Consider the following 17831-nt stretch of genomic DNA (forward strand, 5'->3'; position numbering starts at 1 on the left):
AACAACTGATTTGCCTAAAACATGTAATATCACACTTACTCTGTAGATGGGATCCCGAATGAGCCACATAAGTTATTCACTTTTTTTAATTGATTATGAGTTTAACCACTTGTTTTAATGCAGAAAATACACATTTTAACTTGTGAAGTCAGCAAACCCTCCTTTACAATGTGGGTTTTGTATTGTTTAAGTTGTTTTCACTACATATTTGTTCCCACGTATAAAAGTAACACTGTCCATATAAAGTCTGTGATTTGTACCTTATTACATGCAGGTGCTTTTTTTTTTATTTTTTTTTATTTTTTACAGCTTAATACACTGTTTCAACACCAAGGCATGTGATCTTTCCTTCGGGTTTTTCCAGCCTTCATTCTGCTACAGGCGGACAGGTATGAGGCCTGCAGCATACCACCCACATACAGCGAGGCATGAACACCAGGCCTGTCTGTCCGCTGATAATGATCACCTGCGCTCACCAGACTGTCTGCCTCCCCTAAGCTGATAGGGAAACGCAGATCTCAAAAGGTGAGCAACCAGTGGAAAAACAAGCACGTCTCTGGCAAGGAAGGATTAGAGAGCATTTGAGGTTGCCTATTGTTGTCACTGTAAAACTCTCAGTTGTGTTACAGAATCCTTTCTCAAACAAGCAGTTATTCACAACTGACCTTTTATTTATTTATTTTTTATTTGAAGTTTAGCGCAATACATCGTGAAGGATAATATATCCGTGTTTCACTCAATAACTGAAATACGTGGATGTAAATTGTCAAGACTAGAGTAAAATTCATCTTGAATAGAGTGAAATTCATCTTGATTAAGCAAATATGCATCACAATGCTGTCAAACAGGATGGAAACAAGTCTCAAAAATAAAATCTATATTTGGCTATCAAGGATCAGGAAAGTCGTCAACTCATCTCATGTGATCAAATATAACAATTGTGCAGTCATTTGCAGGGTGTGTTTTTCTTTCTTTGTTTTTTTTTTTATCATGATTATCTATTGTTTAGCATTTCCTGACTCTTGAACAAATTATTCTCACATTTGACCGGTAGTGAACGCTGATAGCTTCACATGCCTTAACTCCTATCTGATTTCTCATTTAAAAAAAAAAATATATATATATATATATATATATATATTTAACAAAAGGAAACTGGATGGCCCACTGTGCTTTTTTTTTTCTAAAAGAGAAAGCTAGATTTACCTCCTGAGTGAAGAGAGGCGCCAGGCTAAACATTATCTGTGTAGCTGAAACTCTTTGAGACTAAAGAAGAATGCAGCAACACCGCCAAAAAAATATAACTGTGGTTCGACAGCAGAAGAAACAGAGAACTGCAGTCCACAGATATCCTCTTAGATCCCTGAATTCTGAAAAAGAGTAGTTTCAATGCTGTATTCAAGAGCTATAACCAAGTGATATCTACTTTAGCTTTCAGATTTAAAGTAATTTGATTTTAAAGATTGTTGCGCCATGTTCATATTATGTTATTTATAGGTTTATTTAAAGTGACATATGTTGGAAAGACTCTCTCCTTGATCCTCTTTCTAATGGAGACCATTTTTTATGAGGACATGTAATGAACTATGACTTGATGATGTGCGCTTGCACTCACAATCAAGAGTATTTAAAAAAAAAACTCAAATATTTACTGGTCAGAGTAAGACACACACAACTGTTCAAATCACTGTATCAAAAGTATTTAAGTTTAAATTATGTGAATTTCATATGAAATAGTTTTGCACAAATAAAGGAAAAATATGTATATAATCAACAAATAAACACAATCAGTCAAAACTAAAGCATAATAAAGTTCTGTTGGAATATTGCTCAGACCGAAGCTACACTTCTGTTCTGTTCAAATTCAAAGCCAGGGTGCTAAGGGTGGGGGGACAGATCAATTAAGCACCTGGACCTGCAAAACTTTTTCTCACAGGCTAATGATGTGTTCAAGGGGTGTGGGAATTACTGCCTACGAGCCCATTCTTAACAAATTACAACAAAAATGCAGGGTTGCACTAATTAATTGCACTGATTAGGCTATGCTAGCACATTGTGTTAGCTTCAGGATGTAACATTAATGTTTATGTTATTATTTATTAGACTTCTATGTTGCTGCTGTTTTCTACGGAAAATATCAAAACTGATATCGTATATCGTGCATTTTGTATGAAACAGTTTTGCACAAATCATGTAATAATTTGTAAAATAACACAAAACAAAAAAAAAAACCTCTATGATATGTATCAAAGATAAAACATGATGCTCGTGTCTCAACAAACTCACAGAGTCAAGTTTGCAACATTGTTACATTTCAAGCAACTGGAACCTTGTCTGCTCCCACATGTTCCCGCACACTTTGGCCTCCGTTGGTTTTGAAACTCCAAAATGTCTTGCAAGAACTTGTGCAGTGCTATTTCAAAACATTCTAAACATTCTACGGCACAATATACCTGTACATGCAGGAGGACATGGTATACGTTCAAGGTGTGAGGATTACGTTTGTAGCCACTTGTGGTATTTTAAAATGCCGCGTGGAACAATTGCTCTTTCCACTTTGCTCATTTCAGATCAATAAACATCAATGTTATGGATGAATTTAATTTGGCAGTGGTACATGACAAATGCCACGCAGCTGTATATGCAGTCTGTTTATTGTATCTGAAGTAAAGTCAGTACTGATATATTACATGGTGTCAATAATCCACAAAACTTGAACCCCTCAGAGCAAGCACTGAGGTAGCAGTGGCAAGGAAAAATTCCCCAGCTTCTCCACGCTGGCTTCCAGCAAATTCCAGATTAACATTTAAAAAACCTCCTGCTCCTCACATACATTGATCAGGCATAACATTAAAACAACAGACAGGAGAAATAAATATTGACCATCTTGTGACAATTCAATGTTCTGCTGGGAAACATTTGGACCTGGCATTCTTGTGGATGTTACTTAGACATGTACCACCCACCTAGACCAGGCACCCCCACCCCATAGCAGTGACACTCCTTGATGACAGCCTCCATCCACCAGCAGGATGTAGCCTGACTTTTTTTTTTTTGTGCTTTGTCTGACCAGCCGTATGCAACTATTTTGAAAAAGCGGCAAACATTCACATCTGAGAGGCCTGAAGTGGAATTTAAGTCAAAAGTCAAAGTGTCATCGCTTTGACACTTTGACTTTTCACAGTAGAAAAGCAGAAGTGTTAATCACAACAGTAACGATGGCCACGACAGTGTGAGAATGACTGAAACTGCTACTTAATCTGCACGTATGAAAAGGTTTTCTATAAAAAAGACATTCAACATCATCAAAGAGACAATAAAATTAAATAAATAATATTCTTTGAAGTCCTAATATTAAGTCTCTCTTGTGCCTCCAAAACAGTTGTGACTCATCAGAGAATGGACATGGACCTTCTGAGGGTGTCCTGCAGTGTCTGGAAACAGGATGCTGTTAGTGAAGAGGGGGTTTTGGGTCCTATGGGTTGAGGGGAGGGGCCTCTATGGATCATCCCACAGATACTTGATCAGTTTGGGATCTAACGAATTTGGAGGCCAGGTCAACACCTTAGATAGATAGACAACTTTATTGATCCCTTTGGGAGGTTCCCGCAGGGAAATTGACAAATTGACACCTTGCACTGTCCTTCATGTTTTTTTGAGTTGTTCCTAAACCGTTTTTGTGTGTGTGTCTGTGTCAGGCTGCATCCTGCTGGGAATGGCTGCTGTCATCAAGGAGTGTCATTGCTATGGGATGGGGGTGCCTGGTCTGGTCTAGGTGGGTGTTACACATGGGCGTGGTAGTGGAGGGAAAAGGGGACCTGACTACCCAGGGCCCGAGTAGGGAGAGGGCCCATGAAAAATGTTTTTTGCTAGCGCACTTCGTGCCCTGGCATGGATAGGGGCCCACTGACATTAAGAGTGTACAGGGCCCAGAATTTGGTGCTACACCCCTGGTGGTACATGTCTAAATAACTTCCACATGAATCAGATCCAAAAGTTTCCCAGCAGAACATTGTATTGTCACAAGATGGTCAATGTTATTTACTTCTCCTGTCAGTGGTCATTATGTTGTGGCTGATCAGTGTATTTTACTATGAGCAAAATAATTTAAATTTTACGAAGCAATCAGTGTCATGTAGCTCTTGCACTGCATTTTTTTGTGGCTTTTTTAGAACATGTTGCAAGGAGCTGAGTTACTTTATTAAAACAATGTGGAGAACGTATGCTGTTAGCTCGCAGTGGCGGCGGCAGGTATGAAATCTGACTCGTCACCAGGACACCTGCAAAGCTGCAGCAGTGATAAAAGGAAATGACAGCGTGTGTCGGGGCTCCTGTCTAAACAGTGGCGCATGTGGCAGACCACAGCCGACTCCTCTCCTTAAAGTAGTCATTTTAGGCACCACTCCCAGGCCTCCATAATCCATGGATTACAAGAGGTCTGACTTCTCTCTGTTAGTGACAGACCCAGCAACTCTGACTCTGCTTGATTCAAAACAAGCAGTAAAAAAATAAACTACCAACCTTCCTGTACTTGACATGGGCATTTAATGGATGGTAATTATGATCATTTATTTCACTCTTCTGCTACTGCTTGTTGGCTAAATTCCCATGCAAGGTGTGTCTCTCTCACAGGTGACGAGTTAGTTCCTTGTGCAGTTTCTCAACACCACTGTCCTGCGCCTCCTCCCACAATGCATTGCTTTGCGTGGTTCTACCAGGTTCTACATGACTGCCTGTTAACCAGCCATGTGCCAGTCTGGTCCTGCAGCGTGCATCTACAGTAAGCTCCTCCCAGCCCTGCTCCGAATGAATGCTGGTGTGCATGTTTTCTGCTTTGTCAGATCTGTGATCTCTGTTGTTTGACATGCATTTGATCGCATATCAACCGTGTGTTTTCTACTTTTCTGCATAAAAATTACTCAGAAATGTTGATTTTATATGCAGAAATGTAGAAAATTCTAAATGGGCCAAGACTTTAAAGCATCACTGTACGTCTTGGATCCTCCCGCCGTGCAAAGACATGCTGGTTAGGTTAATTGGTGATTCTAGATTGGCTGTCGATGTGCATGTGAGTGTGAATGGTTGTCTGTCTCTCTGTGTTAGCCCTGTGATAGACTGGAGACCTGTCCAGGGTGTACGCCGCCTCTCGCCAAATGACAGCTGGGATAGGTATTTATTATGGAATGATACTGACCTTCAAGGTGGAGACTAAATGACTCTGGTTAAAAGTACAAATAACATTGTTGTACTCTTCTGTCAATTACCAAAACAAGAGCTCTGCCAAGATAAAGTCAACAAGGATTCCTCAGTGACAGATTGAACAGTGGAAACCTGGAATGATCTTCATTTTTTTCACAGGTTAAAAACTTCATTGAATAGCCTTACAGTGACACGAATAGTACACTAATTGACACCTTTGAAACTGCTGAATTTCTAGATGATATCTTCTTTCTCTTGTAAAAAGTTGTCTTAGCATCTTGTCATAATCAAACTGCGAGTGTCCTGTCTGACAAGTTTTTCCCGGCCTGCTGCCACTTGCGCACCCTCCGTCTGAGGTTGTTACAATGCGCTCGGCTCCTCGCCTCTTTCCGCAGAACAGCTGTGAATACAGAAGCTGATCTGAGATAGTGAGGGTTTGTGACATATCACTGACAAATGGTTTCTGTCTAACTCGACGCCTCTCCCAGTTGGCATGAAATGTGTGAAGCTGAATCACTTTTATATGAAGAGGACACGTTGTAACACTGCCTGAATGATCGCTATACATGTTCTCACATGAAAATACCATTTCAGCTGCCGTGCGCACTTCATTACTTTTATTGAAGTTTTTAAAATAGACTACATACTATAATATATAGTTGGTTCAGCTCCTCAAAAAATGAGTAGCAGATTTAAATCCAAAATCCTCCAAAAAGTATTTATGGAAACACAAGCAGTTCATACAAAAAAAATTCTGACACACTACTTTCTTACACCATGTCTGTATATATTTTTTTATGCTAAATACATTTTTCTAAAAATGGGACTGGACGTGCACACACTATTTGTTTTGAAACCATGGAGACATCAGTATCAGTCTTTCAGTCGTTGTCCATTTTTTACTCTCTTGTGCCATCTTGTGGAGGTGAGCTGTATGACTTTTAGATTATTGTCAAGGCAGACAGGATTTATGCCAATCAGGCAAAACATTATGACCACTGTCCTAATAGTGTGTAGGTCTCCCTTGTGCCTCCAAAGCAGTTGTGACCCATCAGAGAATGGACATGGACCTTCTGAGGGTGTCCTGTGGTGTCTGGCAACAAGATGTTGTTAGTGGGGGCCTTTGGGTCCTATGCGTTGAGGGTCCTCTCTGGATCATCTCACAGATACTTTATCAGTTTGGGATCTAGTGAATTTGGAGGCCAGGTCAACGCCTTGTGCTGTTGTTCATGTTTTTTTTGTGTTTGTGTCAAGCTGCATCTTGCTGAGAATGGCTGCTGCCATCAAGGAGTGTCATTGCTATGGGGTGGGGGTGCCTGGTCTGGTCTAGGTGAATGCTACATGTCTAAGTAACATCCGCATGAATGAATGCCAGGTCCAAACGTTTCCCAGCAGAACATCGAATTGTCACAAGATGGTCAGTGTTATTCACTTCTCCTGTCAGTGGTTTTAATGTTGTGGCTGATCGATGTCCATTAAGTGAAATGGAGTGAAATGGTTGACGTGCAACAAAGCTCCCGGGCCAGATGGGAGTTCAAACCCCTGAAAAACTCTTTACTGATCTGTGGAGACAGTACTGAAATGAATAAATCATAAAAATAGGAGCTATACACGAGGACATCTCATTACACAACCAAGTAGTTTCATCAGTTCGAAATGACCAGTGGGGAGTTTAGGTTTTCAATATGAACATCAGTGGGTGGTGCCCACCTGAAACTAACATGACTAATTACTCACCTCCAATTGAACAATCTGTCAAAATTGTGAGAACTGAGTTTCAGGTGGGCACCACCCACAGATCTTCCTTAGAAAAATCTAAACTCATCATTTAGGACTGAAGAAGCTACTTGAATAAGTGATGAAACAGTCCGGCATGACCTGGCATGACCTGGAAGACTGACAACCTTCTCCCCACCATTGTGTAAGATTTTATACATCTTGATGTCAGAAATGTTCTTACGTATCAATACGAAATCAGACACAAAAAAAAAAAATCTATTAACTACAGCTCACAGAAAACATTAACATTTAAATGGAAATGTGTTTTCTGCTTCTCAGCTGTTCTTCCAACTTCAGGCAGTAGGGGGCAGCAGACGGACACTCATCAACACTGCAGAGTGAATTCAGGAAACTTTCCAATTTTTGCGGCACACGCAGATAATAGATGCAAGGACGTTTTAAAGCTTTCATGTTTTTCATATACTTTGAATCTAATATAAAATGTGCTATGTAATGTAAGGTATTGCGTTATGTATGCACAAACTTTATAAACCGTCTAGAGAGATTTTAATTAAACTAAACTAACCTAATCAGGATATACCGGTAATAATAAGGCTCGTGCTAATTTATTTCATTCTGACAGGTTAGCATTGTATTGTGGTTTCATATGAGTCAATGCAGCACTGCATAAGACGCCAGATTTTCATGCCACATAGAATTACAGCAGATTTATTCCTATCCTGACCTCATAAATGACCTCAGACATGAAAAACAAGGAATAAAGATTTACGGTAGGTGATCCTTCATGTGCTCATACACTATGGGCTGTAAGACCATCTGACATATCCTCAGAACAAAGGAACCATCTGACCTTATTCTCAAACAAAAGTAGGAAGAGTGTTTTTCCCGTTCCAAGAATTCAACCATGAAAACACCTCAATGAATTTAAAAACTCTTTTGTGTCATGAACTACATGGGTTAAACGCGCCTCGACTTGGTGACACGTCTGGTAAACAACCTCCAGCATTGGACCTGGTGACCCCTCGGCTTCTTCATTCCGACACGTCCCATTCCAGATAACTTTTAAGTCAAAGACAAAAGGGGAAAATGTATCCCGGGGGTCTCTGGAATTCAAGTGAGGAACCACAAAAACAACACTTCATCAGGGGCACCACTCAGAATGGTGATCAGGAATATATGGGGGAATTCAAATGAGAAGCATTGTGTGAGGGGGAAAAGCCAAAGAGATTTGTCTCGTCCCCGGCCCCTTTCCTCCTTTTAACCATCTTCTCATGAGTGACTTTGATGTGGGCAAGATGATTGAAAAACAAAGCGCCGTGGCTCGATTCAGTGCCACCGCAGAATAGGTTAGCGAGATGAGTGGGTGGTAAAGGGGAGGCGAGGGGGAGAGCGCAGTTTCATAAGAGACAACACAAGAAAATCACATTTCAGGCAGAGTATCAATCTGCCAAAGGGAAGGAGGGGAGGGCAGAGGAGGAGATACGGAGCAGGGCAAAGTTAGCTGGCTGTGAGAAAAGGAGCTCCAGTTGATCTCTCTTTAGAAAAGGCCCCCCACTCTCCTGCTGGGCCCTGCGCAGCTCTTGTCCTCCTCGTACAATGCTGCTGCTGGAGCGGCCACCCCCCTGCAACCCCAGAACACCCCCAACTGCCCTCCATGTGCTGGAGCCACACTGACAGCCTGGACCCCAGACCCCAGCATATGGAGGCCACACCAAGTGGCCTGCTCTCCAACGTGCTCCACAGCTGGGGCTCTGCTGGAGTGGGCAGCAGAGCCTCATGACACCACATGCTCTCTGCTAAACTCTCGGTTAAACATTCGGATCTGTGCAGACAAGCTGATAATTGACAGGTCAGTTTAGTCAAATCATGATGAGAAGTACATGTTGTCTTGTTCACCTCCAGGGACTCGTTTTACTTTTGTGGAGTCAGTCATAGCTTGAGATTTTGCAACCTCCCCTATGTAAGATGTCATTTCAAGAATAAACAAGTGATGATTCGAGTGTCAATGACTTAGTGAAAATGAGCACAACCATGAAACTGAAGCAAACAAATCTCTATTCTCTATGAGGGGCCTATGAATGATTTTGTGCGGTGTTAAATGCATGGTGGAAAAATCATATTAAAACATGATCTGAATCACCAATCGACTGAGCAGCTTCTCCGTCGTCATCAACTTGTGTTGTGGTCCAGTGTAAAGTTCATGTTTATTTGAAAAGTTACAATTAAGATGGCATTATGACGTCAGTCCTCTGCAGGTCTGAACATATACAAAGAAAAGACATGTGACTGAACAAATTAAACAAGCTAAACAAAGACAAGGATGTTTAACTTAACTCAAGAGTTGGGCAGCTATATACTGTACTGTATGTACAGGGTGGAGGTGGAAGTGGTGCTTTGCAGGTTGGCTAATAGAGATTAGCCAACAAACAAATAAAAGGCAGGGCTGTCAGGTTCATTCTTCCTTTCAATACTGGGCTTGTAGCGTTTCTCATTTCAAACCATTTCAACATGTAGGCCTTGTAACTCAGTGTGCTGGTTAGACACCTGACAGTCGCCATCTCGTTGCTCCTGGACTTTGCTAGGCAAGAACTTCAGACTATAATATTCTCGATTTCCTCACGCTTTACTGATGAAATGTCTGAATTCTGCAGCTCTAATGATCAATGTGAAACTGTAAAAGGCCGCGGCCCTTTTTCACAAATGACTGGCACTTGCAAACTACATTTACATATATGCAGTATGCAGTAGGTATGCTCAGGTTTACATTTGATAGATTAATGCAGCCATAAAAATAACAGCTTTAAAATCAGATTTATACTTAAAGTTTAATATTGACTCATGAGAAAAAGTCAGAAGAATACAGCGCAGTCTGTGAACATTTTTAATAGTATAGGGAATTAATGTCCACTTTCATATTTAGGGGTTTAAGTAGGAACAAATGCAGCTTCATAAAAGTTAAAATTTAAATGACTTTTGTGTTGCCCAAACACTGAAAGGTCACAGAATCGACCCGTAACACTGAGCTCCGGTAATTTTCGCTCTTTTTACACACGTACCCAAACCCTCTAAGCTGCGTGAATCGAATTGTGAACCGAGAACACTTTGTCAGCTGCGGCGAGAGCTTTTGGTTTTTTTTGGCCCGTCCTCAACCCCTCAATTCTGACATGAACTAATGTTGACTCATGGCAGAACATGTGGTCATTCTGATGCTAATGGCAGCTTTAACCACCTACTTAACCGCACAGCCCTCGCTCTCTATACAGCTCCACTCAGCCTGATCTCAGTGTGTGTGTGTATGTGTGTGTGTGGGGGGGGAGTTGGGGGGGGTGGGGAGGGGAAGAAGCAATGGTGACAAGATGAGTATGCCAGGAGGAAGCACCTGTTAACCTTTCCTGGGTTGCAGCTGAAATTGCAGCAGCACAGTTATGCATATAAATAAGCACGCTGATGAAGCTAAAGACACTTTTGTTCATTGTTTTGCATCTTGGAGTTTTGTATTTACTGGCATACAGAGCTGTGGGTTTTTTTGAGGTGATTAACGGCTAGAGTGACTGTGCTTGTTACCTGTCTGGGTGGCTGTGGATGTCAGGCTTGCGCTGGTGGAGACAAGGGTCACCAGTCAGCGCTCTGACCCTTTAATACCAGGGGAATGCTTGCTGCTTGGCCTGGCATGCCCCGGTTCAGTGCTGGAGCAAGGACAGGTGGTCATTAAAACGGCTGTAATCCCCCCTCCATGAATATCTCACGGGCAGGGAAGACAGAGAGGGAGAGCGAAAGAGGGAGATGGGGAGAGAAAGACAAAGGCAAAGAGACAGACAGGGAAACAAGAAGAGAGAGGGCTGAGGGTGGGGAGCGTTTGATGCTCGGACCGTGGGGCTCTTTAGCACAGTCCGCGGGCCGCGCTTCAGAGCGGATGTGTTAACAGTTTCAGGCTCAATGGAGGGAGAAATCCCCACAAAGGGAGGTGTACAAATATTGTGGGAAATCCGTCCGCTCTTTAATATTTCATGAAGGCCCACAATCTATTCATGGGACTCCATTCCTTTGGAGGGGCCCACATTCAGGCTCACTCCGCGGCCTCAATGGGCAGCCCTTAATTGAGTGCCCGCTCATTCTTCGTCTCCCTGGCAGATTGTTCCCCATGAAAGCCCCTGCCTCTTCATCCTCCTCTTCTTCTCCCTGAGAGTGGCCAAAGAAAAGGGGGCATGCCTTGCTGGTGGTGCATGTGGGAGGGTGAAATACGTGAAGGGGGGGTTAGGTGTGGATCAAATATGATAATAGGGCAAGAGGGGATGGTAGCGCGCAGAGGAGGTGGGGGCAGGGGGCTAATCCTCCGGGTGGGTGAGAGAAGGGTGGGGGCTCGATGGCAGGAGTGCGTTGTGGCTTGTCCGTGAGTGGGTGCCTATGAGGAAAGTTTCTGTATGACAATGTGTGTGGAGTGGGCACGATAATGCTTCGTGGCACAACAAGGGCAAGTCTGCGTAAATTGAATAATAATTTTTGCCTGTATTGCGTTAAAAAATGTGTCAAAATTGGATTTTATACTCAATATCAGAAACTGCAGGCAGATAAAGTGCAGTTAAAATCAATTTTAATTCCCTTTTTCTTTTATCGGACAACAAGCTCATGTTTGGTGTGAGCTACAGCTTTGTTTGGGGTCTATTACTTTACACAACGATCCACTAAAAGCAGTTTAATATTTAATGTAATGTTTAGCAGTAAAGTCCTAGAAGCAGCTTTTCAAAATATGGTCAACATGGGAATAGTTGGGCCCAGCTGTATGAGCATACACCGATCAGCCACAACAATTAAACCACTGACAAGAGAAGTAAATATGTTCTTCAGTGTTCCTCTGGGAAACTTTTGGACCTGGCATTTGTGTGTATGTTACTTAGCCACCAAAAAACCCAGTGCAAGAGCTACATGACACTGATTGCTTCGTAAAATTTAAATTATTTTTCTTATAGTAAAATACACCAATCAGCCACAACATTAAAACCACTGACAGGAGCAGTAAATAACATTGTCCATCTTGTGACGACTCAGTGTTATGCTGGGAAACTTTTGGATCTGGCATTCATGTGGATGTTATTTAGACACGTACCACCCACCTAGACCAGACCAGGCACCCCCACCCCATATCAATGACACTCCTTGATGGCAGCAGCCATCCCCAGCAGGATGCAGCCTGACACAGACACACACACACAAACGGTTTAGGAACAACTAAAATTCACAAGACCCAGGCCTCCAGATTCACAAGATCCCCTCCCCTCAACCCATAGGACCCAAAGCCCCCCACTAACAACACTCTGTTTGCCAGACACCACAGGACACCCTCAGAAGGCCCATGTCCATTTTCTGATGAGTCACAACTGTTTTGGAGGTATAAGGGAAGGTGGTCATAATGTTATGCCTGATTAGTGTATGTGCTAAAAGTCCAGATGAACTGTTCTCTGCGACTTTTGTTTAGGCTGTTTTTTATTTTATGAGTCTCCCATGAGTTTCCCCAAGTGAAACTAAATAGTTGAAGTGTCCCTTTAAGTGTGCTGCTGGCAAATACTTTGACCCCCAGTAGTGAAGCCTTCAGCATCTCTTGTCATTCCGTTTGTGTCATCACTACAATGCATCCAACATCTTTGCAACATCTTCAGTTACAATAAAAGTCAAACAGGCTTGTCCGAAAGTTTCACATCGAATCACCGCCAGAACATTAGACTGATTCCTTTTGATTGTCTATTGTGATATGTTTTCTAAGTGAGGGGTTGAAAATCCAAACATCGCTCGTGTGAATGTGTGAGGTCAAAGCTCCACTTTGTCAGTGTGATTTAAACTGTGTGGATGAAGACCTTGCGGATGAATGTTAAGGCCGCACCATAAATGTACACCTCATGCCTGCACTGAGCGCTTCATCCGACCTAAGGCCGCCTCAGTGCGCCGGCTCAAGGTGGACGGCCAGCTGAGAGCGTGACCTGAGGGCCCGGCCGTGGTCAGGGATCCTGCGGGCCTCCAGCTGCAGCTCGGGTTCCTGATCCCTGATTAAAGGTCATCCTGCTCCTTCTAAGGGCCTGTAAGACCCTGGGAGCCTGGCTCACTCCCAGTGACTCCCCTTCACCGCTCCGATGTGTGTCCAACAGGCTTATGCTGGCTCATGAGGGACGAGAGGACCTGCAGAGAGGAGATTCGGAGAGAGAAAATCCTCCACATCCACACACACAGAAAATACAAGCAAGGACCTACACACACAAACACTGGACGCATAATTTATCCTCGTGGTACCACGCCTGGTATCCAGCCCAAGCACCCCCCTGGTGAAGTGTGGCAAAGCCATGCTAAATGGATTCTGCAGAGGAAGAGATTTAAGGCTTTCATAGAACTCAGTGTGTTCCAGGCGGCCGCATCTCAGGGCTTTGATGGATTGTTCTCAGGTCCATTTCTGGATTTTCTGAGAGATTCTGAAGCAGTGGAGGTCGACTCGGTGCACATTTATATGAACACAGGATTAAATTCTTTCATGTATGTACTTTTTTAAGGGGGCCGCAGTCGCACGTGTTGTTGAGGAGTTAAATACTGCTTTCGACACGTACTCTACTGTGCTTAATTTTTGTTTATGAACATATCTGCAAAATAAATGCAAAGTAGCTGATCTGACCTGCTACATGCACATACAGTGTAACCAATGACTAAGCGGTCCAGCTGTAATTTGAATCAACCTCATGGGGCCAAACATTCAGGTTAAACAACATATAAAGAGAAATAACGCTGTGAATTCAAGGATACATCCGGAGCTAAGTGAAAACCCACCATAAGACTGTACTGTGCTTGTTAACCTAACAAGTGTAGATGATTAAATTCATGGACTTAATCCTTGGCGGCCCATGGGTTCAGGAAACCTTTAATCCAGTCATCTCCGGATATGGGAGACTCTCACCATGCCGCTCCACTGGGCCTTTGTATCAGCAGGCATTAACACCACAAGTGCCGCCTGAGACTGAGATGGGCACATGATTAGGAGCTCTACCGACCGGCTTGGCTGAGTGCTCTAAGGAGGGGGAGCTGAGGGCAGGTTTTATTCAACAATGCATAACTTTGGTGCAGCTTCTGTTTTTCCATGATCGACTCGCTCTAGCGTTCCAAGACTTTTCTGAGAGATTTGCTTTCTGAGGTGTTCCTGTTAAATATTTTGGTTATTTTCTCTGTGAAAGACACCATGAATGTTTCCATTAACTGCTTCGGTGTGTGTCCAAGTGTTAAAAGGCTTCACATGCCCCGGCGCTGGTCTATAAATTAATTACGCTAAGTGGCAGCACGCAAGGCCCCTGATTATTTATACTTTTACTATTGGTCGGGGTGTCACTTAGATAAACAGAGTGGAGGTTCATCTCATCTGGTCCACAAAACACCAGAGTGTGCCGCTACCAATGGCTCCGCTGAACTTTGACCCCGACGGGTCACAGAGAGCATTTGTCCCTCGGTAATTGGACAGAAGGGCCCTTTCGCTCTTCATTTAACCTTTGGGGTCCAAATCTTTCTTCCCCAACTACCATAAAGTCCCTGGTCCTGACCCAGTGTTTTCAGGCCTATCTTTCCACCCCCATCACAAAGCTGGAGAAAAGCTGGAGTGTGCTTGCCCTGTCAGAGACAATGGCAGAGTTAGTGACCCCTGACCCCGCAGACTAAGGCCTTTCTTCCTGGATCAGGGACTGCCTTTCGCTACGGTAGGTTATTGCTCCACAGCTTGGCAACAGCAAGAGGGTAAACACTTGTTAAGATTCTTCTTCTCCGGGCTCACCCCCAACTTCTTTTCTCTTGCGGGCGCTCGGCTTATATATTTTTTCTTCTTCTGGGGAGGGGTTGCGGGTCTTGTTTAAGGATGGACAGGAGTTAAGGCAGGCCCTTTGCTTGAATTTCAGGCAGCAGCTTCGTAATCCATCTTCCTGACAGCTCTTTGTCACCGGTCCAAAGGGGACAGGAGTCACAGTTGCTCTCTGCACGGAGGGAAATGTGCCGGCCAAAGTGATGTAAATGGTTTAGACATACATCTGTTTGTGTTTAGAAGTGTTTTGGATGTTTCTTGAACGCAGCAGATTTTTGAACAATGTTTTTTTTTGTAAAAGCATTTTTGTTGCAGACTATCCAAGTATGACACAGATGCAAAACAATGTGTAAGATCATACCATGAGAAAAACAATGGAATGATGTCCAGGCTTTTCCTAGTAAATATTCCTGTACTGACTTTGTGTCGTTTCATGTGATATTTAGACGTGAATACCAGACTGTCCTGTTTGACTGACTGTATCAGCGACCTTCCTTTAAATAAGCCAGTCTTGTTATCAATTCTGATTAAGATTAATTCTGGGTTTGGTACTTCTCCGTGTTTTGCGCTGAGATCCTTTTGTGACTCTAAATCCAACACAATCCACCCAGAAGTACTTCCTTTCCTTAATCTCTTGAGTGTCCCCCTCCCCTGTTCTCCGCGGTGTTACCATGGAGACCCTGTTGCCCTCCCCAACGCTGCTCTGGTCACTGAGGAGAGACGGTGGACCTCGTGTGTCCAGATGCTGAGCATGCGGCCGTGGCGTGAGGAGCATCCTGTGCGCCGGCCACAGCCATATGGGCTGAAAAGGAGGACTCCTCTGGAGCTGCTGGCCTTCTCCTCTGGGACAGAGGCTCATTGTCCCGGCCCTGCCCTCCATACCACTTAATGGTGCAGAACAGCATTGTACAGTATTGTAAACTGCTTTCTGCTCCTTTCTGCCCTGTCGGGTCCTCAATAGCAGGGCCCTCTCCCTCTTTCCCTCTCACTCCCTCTCACTCAGTGGGTGTTTTAGTGCCCTCTTCTTTCATCCCTTTCTTCAGACGCCTCCTCCCTTTGCTACTTTTGCTGGGTTGCTCAGTGTTCTCTTGAGTGATGGTCTAATTGTCAAGGAACAATTAAGCCATCTGATTTCTCCCCTCTCCTCTGGCCATGTCTGCTTTGTCTTAGAATGGGGCTGCCGGAGTACAGAAAAGGGCTCGGGGTCACTTCAATATCTGTCTGGGCTTTAATGTAAAGCCCTCACTGTGAGGCCGTGAATATCTCAAAACTCCCCACACAAAGGTCAATCCAAAGATGAATTCATTTTCTCTTTATATCATCAGTTTGATCAGAGCTTATATTCATGTGTTCTGACTGATCAACATGCTTATGGAGAGTCAGATCTCCCCTAACTAGAGTAGAGGTGATTTATTGGCCCTTGTCTAATAATCAAACCACTTTCAGACCTCCTCCTTGTAAGCCCAATAAATCCGTCGCTCCCTCTGTAGTCACCAAGAAATACGTCCCCGTTTAATAGACAGGTGAACCAAACAGCTGGGCGACAGCTTTTGCTAGGGATGTCTGCACACTTTCACCCCCGCCACCCCTATTGTTAACGTAATGTCACATCTGTGACCCTGTCTGCTCCCTGCTCTCGTTTTGTCTTTCATCCTCTTCTCTTCTCATACTTTCCGCTCAATTTCATACTGTCTGGGTTCCTCCCTGCACGTGGAGGCAAGCCTCCGCACTGTAGTGCTGCAACCAGACGACCGGGCCCTCGCGTCTAATCCCGTTTTAATTTGACCCTCCTACGCACACACATGCACAGCTATTTTTCACAATAGAAAATAGACAATGTGAATGAAACTCTCATTTATTGAGGCTGAGCCTGCATGAGCACAGTACAACACCATGTCTTGATCTTTCAGCTCAAATAGCCTCTTATTATTCATTTACAGTTTCTCACTTGGGATGGACTGTCACACGACAATGCCGCAGAAAATACTTTGCTACTCTAACTACCAGGTTACAGCTTTGTTCCTCCAGAGTACAGTTGCACTGATGATAAACAACAGCTTAAAGAAACAAGAAAACATAATGCAAAAACAGGTTCTTCCATACTGTTCACAAGCCCTGAAAGGTTCAGTGAGTATGAACGTGATGTAAATCATATGTCATGATCTCTGTAGCCAACATATCTCAAGTAAATTTAACGGCTACGGGAGATTTTTGAACTTTTTGGCTCTGTTAGACAGCGCTCTCTATCACCATCTTTTGGAATAAGGTTGTTCACACCTCCACTGAAGATCCCCAGAGAGTTGACCAATCTTTACCGAGAAACACTGACGTTATTCTGGTAGCTGTGTTATTTTTCTGTGAGAAATAGTGGATCGCATTTTTTCTGTCCTACATTTTTCAGCTCTGTGAATGTGAATGTGGTGTTTTTGTTTTTGTTTGGCCTTTTAGGGACTTTCTAATGACTTATGATACTTAAATACTTCTTCCATTACCTGCTGCCAGTCTCTTGCCTTTGATTTCATCTAACGCAGCTTAAACTAGCCCTTTATCACTGAGTACATGTCTTCAGAGTACGGAATCTGTTGCTGGTGCCACATGAAAAATCCTAAAAACTATAAAAGAGTAAAGTAATCATGGATACGTGTATTATTACTCAAATGCAAGAAAAAAAATTTAAGTAATAAAGTCTCTCATCAATAAAGGCTTGGGTTGTTTTCGAAAGCCTTGGAAATGAAAACAGCGAAAAATGAGACAGAACAGAAGAAACATTTTTCCTTTTTTTGTTTTTGTTTTTTGGCACAAAATAAGATAAAACATTTCGTGTGAGTATGAAGAGAAATGGAAACGAGTACAAGACTAAAGTTCTACCATAAGCTGGTGTTGCAGGATATCAATGAATCCTCGCCAGCGTACTGCATAAAATATCGTCGAGGTAAGAGTTCGGCGACCCCAAAACAATGTATTCTATTAAATACATTATGTAACTTTATTGGCAATTTATAAAGCTGTGTGTGTGATGTGAACAAAACTGAAATCCAGACTTGCACATGTTTCATCAATCAGATGTCTTGCTCAG

The sequence above is a fragment of the Chelon labrosus genome, assembly GCF_963514085.1.
Source record: "Chelon labrosus genome assembly, chromosome: 10".
Classification (NCBI taxonomy): domain Eukaryota; kingdom Metazoa; phylum Chordata; class Actinopteri; order Mugiliformes; family Mugilidae; genus Chelon; species Chelon labrosus.